The sequence below is a fragment of the Lepus europaeus genome, chromosome 1 (assembly GCF_033115175.1).
Source record: "Lepus europaeus isolate LE1 chromosome 1, mLepTim1.pri, whole genome shotgun sequence".
NCBI classification, from domain to species: domain Eukaryota; kingdom Metazoa; phylum Chordata; class Mammalia; order Lagomorpha; family Leporidae; genus Lepus; species Lepus europaeus.
In genome coordinates, this window is record NC_084827.1 from 38,915,628 (window position 1) to 38,929,944 (window position 14,317).

Sequence of the window (14,317 nt, forward strand, 5' to 3'; positions counted from 1 at the left end):
TCAGTGAAATTACAGGGCATTCCAAGCAGGTGCCTTTATCAAGAATTAAACTTCTACCTCTTATGTCTTCACAGATGCAATTGAAAGATATGTCTGCCTACTCCTGTGAACCAAAGATCTCAAATACCTCTTTAAAAAGCTAAAAGATAAGCAAAGCTTTTATTTTTGTCACATCAAGGCTGCTGTACTTTAAGACAGACATACTGTACCTACCTCTTCTTTTCATTCTTTCTGGGAGAAAAAAATCTTGGCAGAAAAACTCATCAGCAGGTTCTTCTATTATAATACTAGAAGATCTGGTGAGCCACATGAAGGAAATTTTAAAAACCTGACCACTGCTTTAGGCAATCTGGCTTACACTTCAGGCCAGCTTTTACAGGAAGTGCTTATGTCTTTGGATACTTTCCAAGGTAGTAATGAACAAACAACAGGCCTTGGAATATATATTAATAGAACAAGGAAGAACATCTGCAGTGACTGAGGGAATCTGCCACCTCTACTCAAGTAGTAGTATGTTTACTGAAAGAGAAATTAAAAACCTCTATCCTCAGGCTAAATGGTTTTATAATCTGCATAAAGATAGCCTATCACAACCCACTATCTGGGAGTCTATGAAATATATCCTTTCCATCTTAAAGGGCACTCCACTTGCAATTTGTTTTGTTCCAGTTTTGTTCATGCTGATTGGTAAATTTGTGTGTTATAGAATTCTACAACTTCTGAGGGTAATAATGACCATGCAGGGTACATAGCCATTGGCAAGGACTGAAAATACTCCATCTCAGGAAGCTAATAGATTAGATGAGATAGGAGGAGATTTCCAGACTCAAGACAGGCAGGGTCTGCATCTGTGATCAACAGGAAGTAGATATAGAAGATATGATAAGTCTACACCCTTTAGCATCCCCTTAAAATTAAGGGTCAGGAATCTCTGGGTGGGGGGGTGATAGGGGACAGGTCAGAGAGTCAGATTAGGTTCATGAACTGGAGACCATACCTCCCCTGCACCCATGCAATCTATCCATCTACCTGCTACTCAGACTATGTAACTATTTGCCTTTTGTAAGTGAATAAGAAGACTGGGGAGCTCTGGGTGTTCTGTCTTGCCCTCTTTCACTTGCTCACTTGCTTACTTGTGCCCCGTGGCTTGTTCCCTCTCTCCTCATGGACCCCTGGAATGACTGGTATGAAGGTACCTGTTTATCCTTCTTGGCCCTCTCTCCCTTATTAAAGCCCTCATGTTCCTGTGTATTCTCACCTTCTAAATAAACTCTAGACTTTACCATGCTGCATGTCATGTTTGAGCCTGTGCTCAAATAAAAAGCAAGACCCTGAGATATTAATTTTTAGGCTAACCTAGCCCACAAGAGAAACATTGAACAATGACTCTACCACTTCATAGCCAAAATGAGCTAAACAAAAACAATAGCCTACTAATGGGAATTGAGTTCCCAATAACCAGAAAATTGTGCTGGAAGAGAGAATTGTAGGAAACAATCTTTCTCTGGTTGAATACAAAGATAGGAATTTGAGATAACCACAAATGCTGAATAACTATATCACACATAAATGACTATGTGATTTTATTTTTATAGGCTTTTTTTTCCAGGAGGAGGGACACAATATCCATGGGGAATTTCACTCGGAGATTGCTTGTCTCTCAGTTCTAATTTACTTTTTGATATTTGACATGTTTGTATTTGTTTCTGTCAGTTTTCTCTCCTAGTGGACTATCAAGTTAAAAAAGATGAGCGTTAGGTCATCTAACTCTTTTTAAAACTTTCTTTTTTAAAACTCAGATTTTAAGAAATTTCCATCCCTGTCTTTATTTTCTTCAATCAAAGAAGAAGCAAAAAAAAAAAAAAAAAAAAAAAGTTGTCAACTGCATCCTAACAAAAGGCTTTCTTTGAGATAGCTTGAAGTGGAAACGTATTTTTAAGAGAAGAATGTCTTCATCTCATTGATTGTTTTATTGCCTACTATGAGGGCATTGGATATGAAACTCATGTTACTTAGCAAAGATGGTTTGGGTAAATGCATCTATGTTTGCTTAAGCATTATTTCACCTTAGAGATCTATTATACATCTGCAGAGGACATAAAATACACTACAAAAGAGTCTAAAACTTTACTATTGAGGTGGTATTGAAAATCACTTACTTTCGAATCTCAAAATGAAAGGAAAAGATATTTTGCTAATTACTCTCACTCTGATATTTTTCCTTATGAGGCTTTATCATATAATTTTTATTATCAAAATTAAGAATAAACCTGTATTTCAGAAATAAAAGTTCTTGCCCATATCTAACTCATCTAGATAAAATGACAGTTGTGAAGTTTGTGTCAAAGTAGAATGCCATTTTTAATTGTATTAAAGCCATTGCTATGACAATTAATTTACTGTATGCCTTTATTTAGTTTTCACTGCATTGAAGTTACTGGGTTTGTCTTCTGGAGTGCATAAAAGTAAGATGTGATTTTTGTCCTCAAAGGGTTTTTGATTTAGATATGCACAAAACATATGAAAATTAACTATAAATTGATCAAGTTTAAGAGAACTTGCAATAAAATTGCTACTAAAATGCCTTGGAAATTCAGAACGCTAGTAAAACAATTCTGATTTAAAATTGCTTTCTTTAGCATTCAAATTTAAATAAAGATGACAGGCCAATGTAATTCTTATTTATTCTATTCTATGCATGATTACTTCTCTTTGGACTCCCTTACAACATAAAATGCAGGCATGGATTTATATTTTCCCAGTTAATTTTAGATGCTTAAGATTTTTCCTGGAGATGTAGTATTATAGAGATAGTATATCATGTTTAGATAATTTAAGCAGAAAGTTTTAAAAGTTGACTCCTTAATTATTTACAACTTGCAAATAATTTGATTTGTTAGCTGCCCGTTTGGTACTGGAACTTTACAATCTCGAAATTTGCTCCTAGATATTTTATTATCTATTTGGTCCTGTAACATGAGATATAAAATGCTGATAAAAAAAAATCTACAGGCAGTCTCTCTTGTTTTCCCTTGGTTAACTCCTATATTGGTTGAAGTGTCTATATTTGGTGTTTTTAAGCTAGTGTGTCTACATGGTCTACTTAGAAAATAATGACAGGACTAGAGCCATGCTATTCCATTTTGTGTTTACTTGATTGCCACAAAATATAAATCTATGATGTTGTTATCTGTGGATACTTGTAGGATTTCAAAATCCATATCCAGTCTATTAAAATGATATCTTTTGTCAAAAAAAAGATGGAATATGTCCTTTTAAAAACTAATGTGCCCAATTTTTGAGAGGGGAAGGGAGAAAAAGAAAAAGAATAAAAAAAAAAAGAGAGAGAGCACTAACCAGGCTGGTCTTCAGCCTATTGCTAGTTTTGCCTTAAGTATTCTATTATTTTCTATTTATTCAATTCTGTTTTATTTGTGTGAAAGCAGAGAGACCTATCACCTATCCCCCTGGTCCACTCCCCAAATGCCCACCACAGCCAGGGCTGGGCCAGGCTGAAGCCAGGAATAGGATACACAATACGGTTCTCCCATGTGGGATGCAGGAAAACAACTACCTGAGACACCATTTGCTGCCTTCCAGGGTGTGCATTAGCAAGGAACTGGAATGGAGACCGGAGCTGGGATATGGACCCGAACACACCTAGTGTGATACAAGCCTCACAAGTGGAGCTAAACCACCGTGCCAAACATGCATCCCTTAAATGTTCCTCAATCTTGCTTCATATCTTCATCCTAGTTGTTTTCCCTGCTGTCCCTCAAGCCAATTGTCTCATATCCACTTTAAATGAAAAATTAATTGTAAGTGAAGTACATTTAAATGTTGCAGGAACAAAATTCCAGACTCATTTCTCGCTTTCATTTTCCACCCTATTTAATAGACATTATAAGACCTATTTTCCTGAGGAATTCTACAAGTAAATGAAATTGACTTTCAAGATCATTTCAGAGCTAAAATTCAGTTATTTCAAAGGCAGAGTTACAGAGAGAGAAAGAGAAACAGCCAGGCCTGGGCCAGGTCAAATCCAGGAATTTCATCTAGGTCTCCCAAGTGGATGACAGCAGTCCAATTACCTGGGTTATCTTCCAGTGCTTTCCCAGGAAAATTATCAGGGAGCTGAATTGGAAGTGGAGCAGCAAGGACTCAAGCCAGCACTCATAAAGGAGACTGGCTTCACAGGAGGAGGCTTTAACCTGCTACTACACAATGCCAGCACCCAAAATTCAGTTATTTTAAATATTGACCTACTCACTGAATATAAGTAAGTACTATTATGAAAGATTTTCTAAAAGTTCATGGCAAATGTGTAGTATGATAAAAACAATGCATGACTTTCAAAAATGTTTTGCACCAAAATAAACTCATACTACCTTGTTCATATCTGAATAGGATCTAGTTTGAGGAGCAAGGAAGGCTAAGACATTAATTTGCAAAGAATCCCTCTCAAAAAATCATGAATTCTGATAAAATTGAAGCATGGACAAACATCAAATTTCACCAGAGAGAGAAAGATGGAGAATATGTTGAAAGGGAAGCCCAAATTGTGTAAATCATACACAATTTGTCATGAATAACATAATCTTCTTTACCTCTACCTGAAGAGTATCAGTGGTGAACAAAAGAAACAATAACTAACACCCTGATATCAATTTTAAATATTGACCTACTCACTGAATATAAATAAGTACTAATAAGACATCAAATGCACTAGCTAAAATAACTCTAACCAAAACATCAAACTGGAACAAATTTTCTGTCCAGTGCATATCAAACTCTTGCACCCATATCGGTGGCAAACAAGAGCCAAGCTTTCAATGGAAAATTTGGATAAGAGATCAAAACCCCAAGACATTTCATCAAATAATTTTAAGAGGAGGTGAAACATTGTGTTAACAATAGGATCTTGAAGACAAAGTACAGTAAAAGCAATGGCTCCCAAGAGGTGGAAGTGGTGCAGTCAAAGCAGAAGTGGGAATGTCAATAGCCAAGGTCATGGCAACTGTTTTAAGAGATGTCCAAGAAATGTTGCTTGTTGACTTTCAGTAGGGCCAAAGAAAAATAATGCCTGCTTATTTGGGGAGTGTTTTAAGAAAGGGAGTCAAAGCTTTAGCAAGAAAATATCTGGAAAATCTTCACCAGAGAATCCTATCCACCACAACTGTGCTCCTGCTCATTCCTCTGATCAACCAAGAGCAATTTTGCAAGAGTTTCCATGAGAAATCAGTAGGCATTCACTTAACACTCTTTTATTAACATTTATTTAATAAATATAAATTTCCAAAGTACAGCTTTTGGATTACAGTGGATTTTCCCCCCCATAACTTCCCTCCAATCCGCAACCATCCCATCTCCCACTCCCTCTCCCATCCCATTCACATCAAGATTCATTTTCTTTTCTTTTTTTTTTTTTTGACAGGTAGAGTGGATAGTGAGAGAGAGAGACAGAGAGAAAGGTCTTCCTTTTTGCCATTGGTTCACCCTTCAATAGCCGCTGTGGCCGGCGCATCGTGCTGATCCGAAGCCAGGAGCCAGGTGCTTCTCCTGGTCTCCCTTGCGGGTGCAGGGCCCAAGGACTTGGGCCATCCTCCACTGCACTCCTGGGCCATAGCAGAGAGCTGGCCTGGAAGAGGGGCAACCGGGATAGAATCCGGCGCCCCGACCGGGACTAGAACCCGGTGTGCCGGCTCCACAAGGCAGAGGATCAGCCTGTTAAGCCACGGCGCCAACCTAAGATATATTTTCAATTATCTTTATATACAGAAGATCAATTTAGTATATATTAAGTAAAGATTTCAACAGTTTGCGCCCACACAGAAACCCAAAATGTAAAGTACTGTTTGATTACTAGTTATACCATTGATTCACATAGTACAACACATTAAGGACAGAGATCCTACATGAGGAGTAAGTGCATAGTGACTTCTGTTGTTGATTTAATAATTGACACTCTTGTTTATGGCATCAGTAATCACCCTAGGCTCTTGTCATGAGTTGCCAAGGCTATGGAGGCCTTTTGAGTTTGCTGACTCTGATCATATTTATACAAGGTCATAGTCAAAGTGGAAGTTCTCTCTTCCCTTCAGAGAAAGGTACTTCCTTCTTTGATGACCCATTCTTTCAACTGGGATCTCACTCACAGAGATCTTTCATTTAGGTCATTTTTTTTTTTTTTGCCACAGTGTCTTGGCTTCCATTCCTGAAATACTCTCATGGGCTTTTTAGCTGGATCCCGATGCCTTAAGTGCTGATTCTTAGGCCAGAATGCAGTGTAGGGCATCTGCCATTCTATGGGTCTGCTATGTACCCTTCTTCCCATATTGGATCGTTCTCTCCTTTTTAATTCTATCAGTTAGTATTAGTAGACACTAGTCTTGTTTATGTGATCCCTTGGACTCTTAATCCTATCATTATGATCAATTATGAACTGAAACTGATCACTCTGACTAGTGAGAAGGCATTGGTACATGCCACCTTGATGGGATTGAATTGGAGTCCCCAGGCACGTATCTAACTCTACCGTTTGGGGCAAGTCTGATTGAGCATGTGCCAAACTGTACATCTCCTCCCTCTCTTATTCCCACTCTTATATTTAACAGGGATCACTTTTCAGTTAAATTTAAACACCTAAGAATAATTGTGTGTTAATTAAAGAGTTCAACCAGTAGTATTGAGTAGAACAAAAAAAAAAAAAACAAATAAAAGGGATAAAGTATTAAGTTGTTCCTTGACAGTCAGGACAAGGGCTGATCAAGTCATTGTTTCTCATAGAGTCCATTTCACTTTAACAGATTTCCATTTTGGTGCTCAATTAGTTGTCATCGATCAGGGAGAACATGTGATATGTGTCTACTCAATAAATGGTGCTGGGAAAATTGGATTTCCACATGCAGAAACATGAAGCAAGACCCTTACCTCACACCTTACACAAAAATCCACTCAACATGGATTAGAGATCTAAATCTATGACTTGACACCATCAAATTATTAAAGAATACTGGAGAAACCCTGCAAGATATTGGCACAGGCAAACACTTCTTGGAAAAGACCTCGGAGCCACAGGCAGTCAAAGCCAAATTTAACAATTGGGATTACATCAAATTGAGAAGTTTCTGTACTTCAAAAGAAACAATTAGGAAAGTGAAGAGGCAACTAACAGAATGGAAAAAATATTTGCAAACTATGCAACTGATAGAGGATTAATACAAAGAGATCAAGAAAATCCACAACAACAAAATAAACAACCCACTTAAGAGATGAGCCAAGGACCTCAATAGACATTTTTCAAAAGAGGAAATCCAAATGGCCAACAGACACATGAAAAAATGTTCAGGATCACTAGCAATCAGGGAAATGCAAATCAAAACCACAATGAGGTTTCACCTCACCGCAGTTAGAATGGCTCACATACAAAAATCTACCAACAACAGATACTGGCAAGGATGTGGGGAAAAAGGGACACTAACCCACTGTTGGTGGGAATGCAAACTGGTAAAGCCACTATGGAAGTCAGTCTGGAGATTCCTCAGAAATCTGAATATAACCCTACCATACAACCCAGCCTTCCCACTCCTTGGAATTTTCCCAAAGGAAATTAATTTGGTAAATAAAAGAGCTGTCTGCACCTTAATGTTCATTGCAGTTCAATTCACAGTAGCTAAGACCTGGAACCAACCCAAAGGCCCATCAACAGTAGACTGGATAAAGAAATTATGGGATATGTACTCTACAGAATACTATACAGCAGTAAAAAAACAATGAAATCCAGTCATTTGCAACAAGATGGAGGAATCTGGAAAACATCATGCTGAGTGAAGTAAAGCAGTCCCAAAAGGACACTTTACACTCTTGATTTGACTCCTTCTGACTTTGTTTTGTTTCCTTAACATAACACTCTTTAAAGATTGTCCATTTTTTCTTCAGTTAATACTTTTAAAAAGGACTGCATTAACATGGTTAATTTCCTATTATCCTCCTACTTATGAACTAAATGGCCGGTGTCATGCTTTAGAAAAGTCTCTCAAACATGATGGGGCATATGTTGAGAATTAAAATTATGCTGTTTTAAACCTTTTAATTCCATTTTCCCCACATACTTGTTGAAGTCTCCTTATATATAATATAGTTTTATATATATATATATATATATACATACATACATACATATGTATATATATATATACATATATATATATATATATTTGTGTAATGTGTGTGCGATTACTTCAAGTTCATGGAAAAGTGAAATTAAAGATGTTTATTTTGGTGCAAACAATTTGAAAATCCATGAATATCTCTTCCATATTACATGTTTTCTGTGAACTTTTTGAAGAACTCTCAAGAGCGTGTGTGTGTATGTGTTTGTGTGTGTATGAGTTGGTCATTGCAACACTTGATGTGTTCCAAATTAAAGAATATAGGAAATAGTTATTAATTTTACCACTAATTATACAACATTTCAATAGTATTATAAAGCCAACATATTTAAATTCTGACCTTTATCAGTGATATTAGAATTCTGAATATCATACTCATGACAGTCATATTCTCTTGGTTTCACTTCCAAAAACACAGTGATTAATGAGAATGGTCTAATAAAAAAATATTTAAAGGATAGCTACTTTGTAGCTCCTACAAAACCTAAGCTTCTAGGATTTTAACTGCTCAAGAACAGATGTGGAAACATTTCAAGATAGCATCACATAATAAATATCTGAGTGATCCAAGCATGAGTGATTGAGGATTTATTTGGGAATTGATGGCCTGAGACCCCATCTGAGTCCTCTTCCTCATGCAGACTGTCAGAGCAGAGTTTGGATTCATTTCCGTGATGCCAAGCCACTTTTCTGAGAACAGCTCTAAACTTCATTGAACATATGCTTAACAGGTTGTTTGGCTGAAGTTAACCTGCACTGTAATAACATATTGGAATTATAACAAAAGATTGATTTTTGTTGATAGTAAGTCATTAATTTAAAGTAAGATCAAGTTACTAAAATTGCATATTTAAACTTAAAGTTATTAACACTATTTTCTTAATTTTAAAATTAATATTAGACAATTCTTAAACCAAAAGATTAATTTTTTAATCCAATTGTCAATTGAATATATAACATGAAATTTTCATATATAGAATTGAAATTAATTTGCATCCAAAATAAACACCATTAAATTTATTTTGTTTGATCTATTCAGCCCATTGTCTTAAGCAATAGAAATAAAAAATGGTAAGTCATGACCTTGCCTTTTAGGAATTCATGGTTTTACAGAGTTGTTAATTTGTAAAACTATTGTATGTAGAAGTGATTTATTGAATTTTGTATATTTATTTGAAAGGTGTGAAGGCAGACAGACAGAAGATAGAAAGAGATCTCTCAACTGATTCACTTCCCAAATGCCTACAACAGCTGGGTGCTGGGCCAGGTTGAACTCAGAAACCAGGAATTCAATCCAAGAATGCCACATAGATGGCAGGGACCCAAGTTCTTGTACATTACTTGCTGCCTACCATGGTGCACATTAGCAGGAAGGTAGCTAGGACTCAGGCATCCTGAAATGAGATGTGGGCACCCAAATGGTCTCTTAACAACTACATCAAATGTTTGCTACAAATAGATTCAATTCTAAGACCTTTCATTTCTCTGCCTTACAACAAGCAGGGACTCTCTCTAAGTGTTATAAATAGCACCTGCTACTTTCTATATACAGGGATTGGAACAAGTTATGCGTACATATTTCTCTGTTGAGTTCACAGAAAGACCAAAACAGAGATACACAGATTTACAAGAGATATGGTGCTCTATTGCCTAACAACATTCACTCCCAGCTTCATGGGAATACATACTGAGATGAAAACACGGGTTCCAGACTTATTGCAGTCCATCTTGACTACAAGAACCAAAGCAGTGAGTGTTAACCTGTATTCAGTTACAGCATTCATCCATTGGGTTTCTTTTACCTCAGAAAATTGCAGACCTGGAAGAAAATTCAAGAGCATTAGTTAACAGCTGAAACCAATCCAGACAATATCTTTTCAAATAGCTTTTTAACATTGTGTAGCATTTCCAAGTTGACCGAGTTCACTCTAGATGGACCTATAAATTTCATTTGACTTAATCCTAAACTAAAATTCACTTTCTATTTTAAATGCCCTCTTTCTTTTCATTTGTCAAATTCCGAATTTCTAAAGCAAAGGAAAAAAAAAAATACCTCACCAATGGAAGGGCTCTGAGAAAAGTTTTCCCCTGCCTTCTGATTTCTTCATTTTGAGCATACTGATTTCATAAACTTGACACAGAGTCACAATAATAAGAACTAACTAAATTACAGATTCTCCAATATGACATGGGGAAGTCATTTTCTCTTGCTACATCTTTGATTCCTCATGTGTGAAAGGAAATAGTAATAACTAAACCTTCTTGGTCTTTGAGTATGCTGGTGAGATCAAAGTGAGAGGGAAGGCTTTCATATAAGTGAAATTTATATAAGCGAAAACACTCCCTATGTATAGAAAAAGTTGATTTTTAAAAAAAAAATTTACTTCCAAATCTGAAGCCTCTGGGAGTTCTGAATCATTTTTGCAGCTCTCAGACATTTTTCCAGACCTCAGTGAGTAGCCTAACCTCTGACCTCTGATTCCATTCAACACTCATTTGCACTTAATTTTAAGAAGCAAGTCATGGGCAATTTCTAAAATACAATATTTATATAAAACCAAAAATCTTGAAAAAACATATGGGTTTGCCTGCTAGCAACCACAATTGCAATGTTAAAATTATTTTAGAATGAGACTATTAACCAAAAGATCCTTTCATTAGAAAGCTGAACAATATAGTGGAGAGTGAAAGTCCATGACTCTAAGTCATACCTAAAACATTCAACCTGATGGCTGTCTATGTTGTGTTGAAAGATTACAAGTTAATAAGGCACAAGAGAGAATGACTCACCTTAGACACTGTTTTTCTCTAATATAAGGCATGTATATGCATTTGACTGTTTTAATTGTTTAGTGCTATTAATTACTTTCTTCTCTATGTTTTAATTGCATAAAAGGCAGATAGACTAAGAGAGAGAGACAGAGACAGAGACAGAGAAGGAGAGAGACCCTCCATCCATGGTTTTACTCTGCAAATGCCCGCTATAACTGGAAATGAGACAAAGTGATGCTAGGAGCCTGAATTCAATCTAGGTCTCCCACATTGGTAGCAGGAAGCCAACTATTGAGCCATCACATGCTGCATTCCTTGGTGCTCATTAGCACGAAGCTGGAGTCAGAAGTGGAACCAGGACTCAGGCCCACGAACTCTGACATGGGATGCAGGCACCCCAAGGGACATCTTAACTGCTGTGTCAAATGCCCACTCTAAATTTCCCTCTTTGCTTCATGCTTCTCTTCATGTAAACTTTAGTAGGCTGAGGAACACCCGCCAAAAATACTAAACTTTATTCTCTGAAAGCTTTAACATTTTGTTATTTGGATGAAGAATAGTGTTTGTAGATGTCATGAGGTTCAGGATCTTGACTTAGGCAGATTATTGTGGAAAATCTCATCTGGGCTCTAAATGCCTTGTAGTTCTACAAAGGGAAGAGAGGGAGATTTCAACCATATATCCACAGAAGTCAGTGTGGAGAGACAGGCAAAGATGGAAATGACGTGGCCACAAGCTGGCAGCCACCAGTGATTGGAAGAGGCAAAGGACTGACTTCCCCTCAAGGCTACTGAAGGGAGAGCTGCTAAGACAGCTTGATTTTGGCCCAAGGATACTGATTTCAGACCTCTGGCCTTCAGAATTGCAGGAGATGGATATTTATTCTGCAGAGTCATCCAGTTCATGGTGATGGTACAGCAGTCATAGGAAACTTGTACATAAAGTAAACTCTCCTGCCTCATTGAGTTTGTACTTGGCAGTGAGTTTGTACTTGGCATCAGTGGAATATGAGCAGACATTATAGATGCCATGTATGAACTTTCATTGCTTGCTTTTCTGTGTTCTTGTTCCTGTTCTGCATCATCAGAATAGCACTCAGTTAGGCATCCAACATGGCATGGCAGTTTAAGCTACCACTTGGTACACAAGCATCCCACATTGGGGTGCCTGTTCATGTCCCAGCTGCCCTGATTCTGGTCCAGGTTCCTAATAATATGCCTGAAAAAGCAACAGATGATGATCCAAGTGTTTGGGCCCCTACCAATCACGTGAGGGAGCAGGATGGAGCTCCAGGCTTGACCCAGGTCTGGCCATTGTGGCCACATAGGGAATGAACCAACAAATGGAAGATTTCTCTTCTCTCTCTCTCTCTCTCTCTCTCTCTCTCTCTCTCTCTCTCTCTCTCTCTTTCCTTCCCTCCCTCCCCCCCAACTCTCTGTCATTCTGCCTTTTGAATGAATGAATGAATGAATGAGTAAATCTTTCAAAAATGAACAATGCCTATATAGAGGTTTCTCCTTTAGTCCAAGTTCCAGAAGACAGAACGTGTAGATCCAAGTGCAGCCAAGTGCAGTTAAGCCAAGATTAGCTGATCCCAGCAGAACCTCAGCCAACCTGCACTCCTCACGTAATGTGAGCGGGATATGAGGGTTGTCATGAACCATTGAGATTTTGATGGGATTTCTTGCTCTGGCCAAAGGTGAATAACAGTGCATCTCCTCATCCAGTAAGGACTTTATACCCACTCATGCATTTTCCCATCTGATTTTTACATCATTATGATTTCTTTAATTTTCCTTGAACTATAGAGAGGTATCTTTTAATTAAGTATGCTTTTTCTGTTACAGTGCTCTCATCTGAAGAAGATTCAGCATTCTTGGGATAAAATGCCATGCCTGTAAGTGCTTAAAAGGGATTCATAACTATTCCCTAGTCTTTCTTTCTTTATCAAAATTGATGTCAGCTTTTAAAATGTTTCCTGATTTTGTTATTCTATTGTACTATTATTATGATATTCTGGGATAGTAATACCCTTTTGGAAATGTGAGAACTCTTCTTCTGCCTTTAGGATCTTAATTACTCATAATCAAAGGCATCTCAAAGGCACCAGAGGAAGCATCTGATTGGTTAATAACATTTATTTTTCTCCTTTCATCCCTTTGCCACCCTAAATTTTTTTCTTCAGAGACACACAGTCAACAGTTCTTATTCTTTCCAATGTCTATTTTCTTTTCCTTTAAAATTTGCATTTCCATCCATGATGTTGATTCTAATTAGACTATTCTATTTTTATTATTAAATTTCTACAGAAGTGCATTTATTAAAAGTTTTCCAATTGAAAAGATTTTTGAATTTATTCAAGGAGGGACAGAGGGAGAGAGAGAGAGAGAGAGAGAGATAAATACTTTCATTCACTGGTTCACATCCCAAATACCCACAATGACCAGGATGACTCAATCCAGGTCTTCCATGTGGGTGGTTGAGACCCACTCCTTGAGCTATCATCATCATCTGCTATCTCTGAGCTCCCAAATTCTGCTTTGGTATGAAGCTAGGTTTGGGAGCTGGGACTCAAATCCAAGCACTCCCATATGAAACACAGGCATCTTAACTGGTGCCTTAACCAGTAGGCTAAATGCCAGCATGTATTCATCATTTATTGATGAATATGTATTGTGAAATATATGCAAGCAATTCTTACTTTTATTGAACTAATTTTCCACTGCTGATATATGAATACTGGCATGTTTAGCAGAGAAATCATGGGTAAGTCATAGCAATTATTTTTAAATGATCACCAAAGTTTATTGGCTGCTTGTAGAGAGCTATTAAGGAGAGACTAATTTCAAAAAACTGGATGAGGAATCAAGGCTGCTACACAGGTTTGTGTAGCTCTTTTTCTGAACTAGAACAACCAACCAAGGGAATAAAGTAGGAGTTGAAAGGCAACCTGCCTGCTACTTGGCAAGCCCTGTGACTCTGCTGTCAGCTTGCACGCAGATGGAGGGAGAAGGTCATCTTTTCCTACTTTGCACAAAAGCTCGGTGAAGTCACCAAATTGTACTCCTGTGGACTGCATCTCCCTGGAAAAGGTGCCAGAGAAAGCAGTTAAACAAGGCTTTAGTTGTCAGACATATCTGTCTCAGACTCAAAAATTTGGAATACACAAACCCAGCACTGTTGAATTGGCGGTTGGTTCAGAATAGCTGATATCTGGCTTCTTTACATTTCCTGCCAGGTGCATGTGAGCTATGCTTGCAGGTACTCCTTAAATGGTGATTTCAATCAGAAGCCCATTATTGAGGTTTGTACCAACTGAGAAACAAATAGTAATTCTAGGATAATCTCTTAAATCTGCTAGAGGGACAGGAGGA